At 35.2% G+C, this 8,383-nt stretch overlaps 1 protein-coding gene across 1 annotated transcript in view; it reads right to left on the bottom strand.

Moving 5' to 3' along the window:
* Window positions 1–5,255, bottom strand: part of LOC136032145 (cGMP-dependent protein kinase, isozyme 1-like) — a 134,025-nt gene extending 128,770 nt beyond the window's left edge. The window contains exon 1 of the mRNA XM_065712318.1: window positions 5,050–5,255. The gene's annotated coding sequence lies outside the window, so the exon portion shown is untranslated. The remainder of the gene's footprint in view (window positions 1–5,049) is intronic.
* Between the last annotated feature and the right edge of the window lie 3,128 nt (window positions 5,256–8,383).

An 8,383-nucleotide genomic window follows, 5' to 3' on the forward strand; every position in this document is an offset into this window, starting at 1 on the left:
ACTTGATCTACAAATAAGTAGGAAAAAAAGTTCCTCATCTGAGCATCACAATAGACTATCGACTTACCCTCTTAACTTATCGATAAAGGTGACAGTTTTGTTTATCTGTGATCCAAGGTAATTTCCATGGAAGGGTGTGATCAAGATTTCAGTAGAAGAATATATAGAGCTCAGAAAGTATTCGCTCTGCTCGGAAAGCATCTCTAGGTGCACCGAAAGACGAGCTAGGGAATAGGTTAAATACATATATATATATATATATATATATATATATATATATATATATATATATATATATATATATATATATATATATATATATATATATATATATATATATATATATATATATAAATATATATATATATATATATATATATATATATCTATATATATATATAAGTCGACAGTGAGGACAGTCCTGCTCTATAGTATTGAATCGTGGCTCATGAAAGTCGTTCAGAGGCGTGCTCAGGAGACTTGTGACCACCACGCCCAAACTTCGATCTCACGTATCCAAATATCAGATCAGACTTCAAAGGAAGTTAGTACAACATTCATCATCATACTCTGCCGACACCGCTATCTTTCTTGAACACACATTATCTCACTCTTGGGATGGCTTCATCAAACAGACACTGCTTACTGAACCCTTGACAACATGGTAAAGGAAGACAAGGAGCCAGCTAAAGAATCATGGATTGACGCAAGTTAAACAAGATTCAGCCCCAGCTTGAGATTTCCACAAATTTGGACAAAACTGGGGCAAATGCTGACTGAATTTCGCTGAAGACAGTGGTGGATCCAGAGGGGCTAAGGGGCCCCATCCTCACCCCCAAAGAATTTTTTGACACCCTCTTTCCTTGGTTTTTTCCTTTCTCTGACTCTTCTTTTTAGAATAAATTTGACAATTTGTTTAATTATTGGCACCTTTATCATATTGGGACCCCCCAAGATTTTGTTGATTGGTAACCTTGTACCCTTGGGCCTCCCCCAATATTTTACTCTAGCTCCGCTTCTGGCTGAAGAGTTGGTACAAGACCGACCATCGTAGAAGGGGTTCATTCAACAGCTTTCTTCAGATGTCGCTTAAGTCGGGAACGCTTGTTCATGCTGCACATACTAGTAGAAGAACACACATTTGATTTATGCATAGATTTTTCGCTCTGGCAAATTTGGGAGGGCTTAAGGCTTGATTGCAAGGATCCAATGTCGGAGCTGGCAACTGTAGCGAATGAAACGAGTGGAGCGATATAGGTTTCTAGTATATACAGTTTCCTAATAATCTTAGGACCTCGGGAATGATTGTAAACTATAAAAATACCCCTCCCCGCCAAAAAAGACGAAGATAAAGAAAACTCTATTTAGAACGATGTCATATTTGCCTAATGCGCGGACCGATATTATCGACCACAGTAAGCGGGAAAAATAATAAAAAGCTCGCGGAGTGGTATTTAGCATAATTAAAATCGAAAAAGAAATACATGAACTTTGAAATTGTACAGAAAAATGAACAGGTAGCATTCCATAGTCGTTGATAAACTACTTATCTTCACTCATGTTCAAGGTAGTTGCCTTTAGATTCCTCGACTTCATTCTAGCACCTGTAATGCCTAGAACAAGTAATCTTGTTCATTGGGTAAGGGGCAATACCACAATCAAAGTCTATTATATTTATTAGAAGATCTTAAAAGTCCAAGAGTTTTTGTAGAGATTAAAACTTACTTAAATGGTGAAAAAAGTACGTGCACGAGACTTGTATTTGGGTCTGGTGGTAGAATATCCTTGATAAAGTAGCAGAAATAGGAAATAATCTTTCGAATTTCGATACTTCCAGGATTCGTTACTTCCCCCTTCCTGTGTACCTGTCTGTATGAAAAATCAGCTCCCAGAAGTATTAAAGTGTGGATGCTTTACTTGCGTCTTTTTTTTAGAATCAGCAGTCGCAAATACACTTCTACAGCGATAAATGGTTGCATTGATAGACAATAAATTAATGTGAAGTCTTCTATCGCCATATGCATTTATATACAATGCTGAAGCAGATAATTAACATGAATAAAAGGAGCTCATTGAAGATAAGACGGTGTCTAATGAATAATACAATCGACGGTTAAATATTAAGTAATAAAATCTAATGGCGCAGATATCTACCTATCCTTACGATAAGAGGACAAATGATGAAGATCGAGCTATATGCATTTTACGGGTCAGATTTTTTATGCTGAATCAAAACAAATTGAGACTCAGGGACAAGTCTCGAAGTATGAGGCCTTTTTAAGACAAATGTGTTGCCAAGGCCGTATCCAGGTAGAGCTCAGGGTTTGAACCCCCCCCCCCCTCCCCCGAAATCTGTGTCCAAAGCGCCCCCAACAGCTAGTATATATAAATATATATATATATATATATATATATATATATATATATATATATATATATATATATATATATATATATATATATATATATATATATATATATCTATATATATATAAAAATAAGTTGTCTGTCTGTGTGTCTGTCTGTGGATCAGGTGACGTCATGTTTCTGTGTTGACTGACGTCATGAAATTAGTTGTCGTCATTTTTGCTTTGACGGTGACGTCATTAACGGTATTTAAGACATTTGTTCACGGAAAAATGTTTAATTGTAAAATGACTGAAGAACCTACAATGGCAACAGCCGAGGAAGCTGCTCAAAGAGTTTATGCCAAAAAACTTGCTACTGATAGAGAAAGTAAGAAAAGAAAGCGTTCCGAGGAATCACAAGAACAGCAAGAAAACAGGCTTGCGGCTAAAGAACGCAAAACCGCGCAGTTAGATGAAAATCCACCTGGACAGCGAGAGTCAAAACATATCAAAACTGAAAATGATAGCGATGATGATTGGGTTTGGGATTTTGACTTGGATAAGGTCATCAATGCCTACCAGATTTAAGTTAAAAAAACAAAGGTTCGTCGATATGTACTTCATAGTGACGCTGAAAAATAAAGAAGACAAAGAAAACTGAAAAAAGAAAAAAGGTAAAAAACTAAAAAAAAAACTAAAAAGAAAAAACACTCAAAGAGGAATTACAGACCGGGACACAAATGACGACCGAGACAGAGGGAATATAAGTGACGACCGGGAACCTCAAAGAGAAATTACAGACTGGGACACCCGGACACAAATCACGACCGGGACACAGGGAATATAAATGACGACCGGGACACAGGGACACAACTACAACGGGGACGCCGGGGGCACAGGCGGGATATATAAATGACGACCGGGACACAGGGATTGTTCGAATAGAAATTACAGACCGGGACACCGGGACACAAATGAAGACCAGGACACCGGGACACAGGGAATATAAATGACGACCGGGACACTCTAGAATAATGAGGTATAGATCTGAATACGGATTGTTTTTCCCATGGACAATTATATGTTGCATGTTCAAGAGTCAGTAAACCTGGCAATCTATTTATATGCACAGACAATGGGACAGCGAAGAATGATGTATATTCGCATGTTTTACGTAGTTAAAAACATATATTTATATCTATCTCTATTCACAGGTGGGACACAGGGACACAACTACAATGGCGCGTAACTAATATGGCGCGTAACGACTTACGCGCGCGGGGGGGCTTGGGGGGGGCGCGAAGCGCCACCCCAACAGCTAGTATATATATATATATATATATATATATATATATATATATATATATATATATATATATATATATATATATATATATATATATATATATATAATATATATATATATATATATATATATATATATATATATATATATATATATATATATATATATATATATATATATATATATATATATATAAAGAGTTCGTATAAAGCTTCCCCGATTGTTTGATAATCGATAATTTTCTGAAACGTACCCACATTCTACACCTAATAATCCTATAAAAAATTGGCTGTTTACCAACGGCAAATACGGCACAGAAGAAAACTCTGAAGATACCGCCATTTATAAATTGACGGATTCTCACAGAGCATGTTTACTTGAATAGCAATATGTGATGAATAAGTCAAATGAACCCGTCATCAAAAGCTACAAGCATTGCGGATGTTTGTTTTGCTTCCAGTTCTCTAGCTCCAAAAATAGGAACTTCTCATTCACATTTTCAGTTTAACACGAAGAGGTGGTAAAGACTCAAACGATCTTATTGTCAAAACGCCTTACACTGTCATGCCGATCAGTGGCAGTTCCTGTTACAGTAAAAGATAGGCACTAAACATTTAATAATCGTCACCGTACAAATTCAGAGTCTGCCGAGTTTGGTCGAATTCTAGTAACCTCTTGCTAGATTTTATAACCCCCCCCCCCCTATATATCAGGCACATCACAGTTGCCCTTATTTCAGTCAAGTTCTGGTTCCAAACTTTATACCCATAAGCTTCAGGGAGATTTTATGGTACTTATCGGTTATATAATAGACACTATAAAATTTTGTCACAAGAAACTCGTCAAGTAACTTCTTTATACTGTCGATCATTTGGATGGCAAAGATCATATGGTATAATAACCGGCTAGTTTGCTTTGACTATTATATAGTATTATATTTTCATCATATTTTGTTTTATTTGATTAGCTTTATCAAAAGTTTGGGCTATATATTTGCACATTAGGGGGGAGGGTTTTGGGGGTAAAGCATATAATATATCAAATACAGCAATGGTTAGTTTACGCATTTAATATATGCTATGCTTTACCCCCTCCCCCTAATGTGCAAATATATAGCCCAAATTTGCTTCTAAACTATTATATATTCATCATATTTTGTTTCATTTCATTAGCATTAATCGAACTTCACTTCCCGAGTGTCTATTATATAACCTATAAGTGCCGACACTTCTTATCTATTTTACGATCCATAGCCTACTGGAGAAAGTTTCTGATTTTCATCGCTTACCGTTACTGAGCTACATACTGCAGATTAATGAAAAAAGAACGAAAAAACAATAGTATTACTCGACAACACATGCGTCGGAAATTATTAATTTATGCTATAGATCTTACCTGAAATCTTTTTCATGAATTTGGAGCTGCTGAGAGAGTAATTCCTTTCCATTGGATTGTTCTGACTCCCCCGAAACACCTTGTCTTTTTGTAAAATTTGCACTAAGGTAGCCAGGTCTTAGGAGGGAAGTATTGACGCCTGCTTCCGACTCTAATCGCGATCGTTGAGTAACTTCTAACACGCTCTAAAACAAAGACAAGGAGACATTAAAAAAAGTAGAATGAAAGTCATTCTTAGGCAATTTCAAGAAAGATACCTCAAAATGAGTTCGCCGAAACAGGCTTCCTCGGAAAGTCACTGAAAATCCAAAAAAAAAAAATCTGTGATTACGCTTCGCAGAAATTTCAACAGCAAAAAAATATTCACGATTTGACTTTTTTTAAGTAATTGATAATTTACTTAAAGATAAATGTAAACCGGATATTTTCTACAATAATGATTGAACTTCAGCCTACGTAAATTATTTTTTAAGATTAACAAACAGGATATGAGATAGTAGAAAAAATAATCAGTAGAATAGAGCAATGTCCTTTATGCTATTTGCCTTTATCTTAAAAGTTTATCCAACGATTTGTTTTTTTCCTCAAGGGTTGTGTTTTCTCTTCAAGTTTATAGCTATTTTTCTGTCATTCTATCGTTTTAATGCTTCAACAAAACCAGCATTTTTACTAATTCATCAGCCGAATTTTAAGTTTGCTTTACATTGTTTCAGATTGAAAAATAGATTTATATTTGGTTGAAATCAAACAGTTCGTGGTAACGAACTGTAGTAAGGAGCGACCCGGCTCTATAGTAAACGAAACTCTAAAAAACGGAATCAGATTTTTATGCTGATTTTAAATATATAAGTTTCATCAAATTTAGTATTTGTCATCAAAAGTTATGAGCCTGAAAAAATTTACCTTATTTTAGAAAATAGGGAAAAACACCCCCTAAAAGTCACAGAATCTTAACAAAAATCACACCATCGCATTCGGCGTATCACAGAACCCTATAGCAAAATTTTCAAGCTCCTATCTACAAAAATGTTGAATTTCGTATTTTTTGCCAGAAGACAAATCACGGGTGCGTGTTTATTTGTTTGTTTTTGTTTTTTTTTTCCAGGGGTCATCGTATCAACCAAGTGGTCCTAGAATGTCGCAAGAGGGCTCATTCTAACGGAAATGAAAAGTTCTAGTGCCCTTTTTAAGTGACCAAAAAAATTGGAGGGCACCTAGGCCCCCTCCCACGCTCATTTTTTCTCCAATGTCGACAGATCAAAATTTTGAGATAGCCATTTTGTTCCGCATAGTCAAAAACCTTAATAACTATGTCTTTGGGAATTTAGCCAAAAAAGGAATTAATATGCAAATTTCATTTGAATAATTTACGTATGGAGATTCAAAATCAAACATGCATTAATTCAAAACGTTCAGAAATTACATTAAAAAAAAACTAGTTTTTTTAACTGAAAGTAAGGAGCGACATTAAAACTTAAAACGAACAGAAATTACTCGTATATGAAATGGATTGTCCCCTCCACAATCCCTCGCTCTTTACGCTAAAGTTTGACTCTTTGCCACAATTCTGCTTTTTAAAACAATTAAAAGCTTTAGCGTAAAGAGCGAGGGATTGCGGAGGGGACAATCGATTTCATATACGGAGTAATTTCTGTTCGTTTTAAGTTTTAATGTCGCTCCTTACTTTCAGTTAAAAAAAAACTAGTTTTTTTTATGTAATTGTTGAAAAGGGAAACCGCTTTCTTGGTTATAATGAGAGTAAGGTAAACATGTCTAGGATACATTTTGTGGATGAACTATGACAGATTGCCAAGGATTGTCCTTTTCTGCCATCCATCTAGGGCCAAACGAAAAGTAGATCGTTCCCGAATGAAGTGGGACGGAGGTTATGATTATGAATTTAAAAGAAATTGTAACTTCCTGTGGTTGGGATTCAGGAGGAACGCAGCTGTGTTGGCCTCAGGCGGCTTGGTACTACAGTGAGCTATTAGTAATAGTATTCAAAGAGAAAGTCTGAATAATATCATAATTCTGACTCGGTGAATTAGGGTACAAACATGATTCACATGCAACACGGCCGTTTTACAAACGTACCCCCTCCCCAGCTTCACTATTTTAGCCCATTATGCATGTACACTGTCAATGAGCATGGCCATGTATTGTGGGTATTGGAAACTGTATCAGAAGTCCTAAATTCAAAGCAGATGGATCGTGAAATAGTCTTTGATTGGATGAAAGGGATCGCACGACTTCAGTCTCAACTGATCAAATGGTTCTTCCCTGGTAAGATAAAATTTATTCATCGTGAATTAAATATATAATATTACATTTTACTATTCCCTCAAAGGCTCATTGGCCTGTAAAGAAGGGAGACAAACGAGTCACTTATTCAGAGAAGAAAAAACAAAACAAAAATAAATAGTCACTTACTCACAGAGAGAAGAGCAAAAAAGAGAAGAAAAGAAACTATAAATAAAATAAAAACCATAGAAAATAAAACTAAATAGATTGAATAGACTGAGTTAATTAATTATATTAAATCCAATCCAATACAACAAAAAAAAAATAAGAAAAAAAAATAAATAGATAAAAATAACTTCTAAGAAGCCAAAGAATTTTTTACATTCTTTTTTAACAAACTGAAAGAGTGGCATCTTCGAGCTGGTTCAGGCAACAATATGACTCGCCATTAAAGGATTAAAATCTGACCTTACACAAGGAGTAAAAGGAACTTGAATATGATTCTTTGTGTTGTGAAGATTCTAATAATTCTGATCATAAGTAAAAGATGTCTGAACACTTAGGGGCCGGGGGAGGTCAGTATGAAGCTGAAAAAAGTAAAACATGCACACGAAAGAATATACAGTGACTCGAGATCAAGTAACAGGATAACTCCTGAATGATTAGTTTCCTGAATGAGGTTTCTGGCTTTATTGTAAACCTTAGAAAGTAGTTTTAATAGTGAAGGACAGGTTGACATACATACTATTGGACAGTAAGAAACGTAAGATTGGATCAAACAATAAAAAAGAATTTTCAAAATTGATCTAGGAAAAGTATGTTTAAGTTTCAACCAGTTCGTGGTAACGACCCGACTCAATAGTAAACGAAACTCTAAAAAACTTAATTTTGATACTGAAAGATACATCAAAAGAATCGGATTTTCATGCTGATATTAAATATATAAGTTTCATCAAATTTAGTCTTTGTCATCAAAAGTTACGAGCTTGAGAAAATTTGCCTTATTTTGGAAAATAGGGGGAAACACCCCCCCCCCTCCAAAGTCACAGAATCTTAAAGAAAATCACACCATCGCATTTAGCGTATCAAAGAA

Source organism: Artemia franciscana, chromosome 10, assembly GCF_032884065.1.
Source record: "Artemia franciscana chromosome 10, ASM3288406v1, whole genome shotgun sequence".
Lineage (NCBI taxonomy): Eukaryota > Metazoa > Arthropoda > Branchiopoda > Anostraca > Artemiidae > Artemia > Artemia franciscana.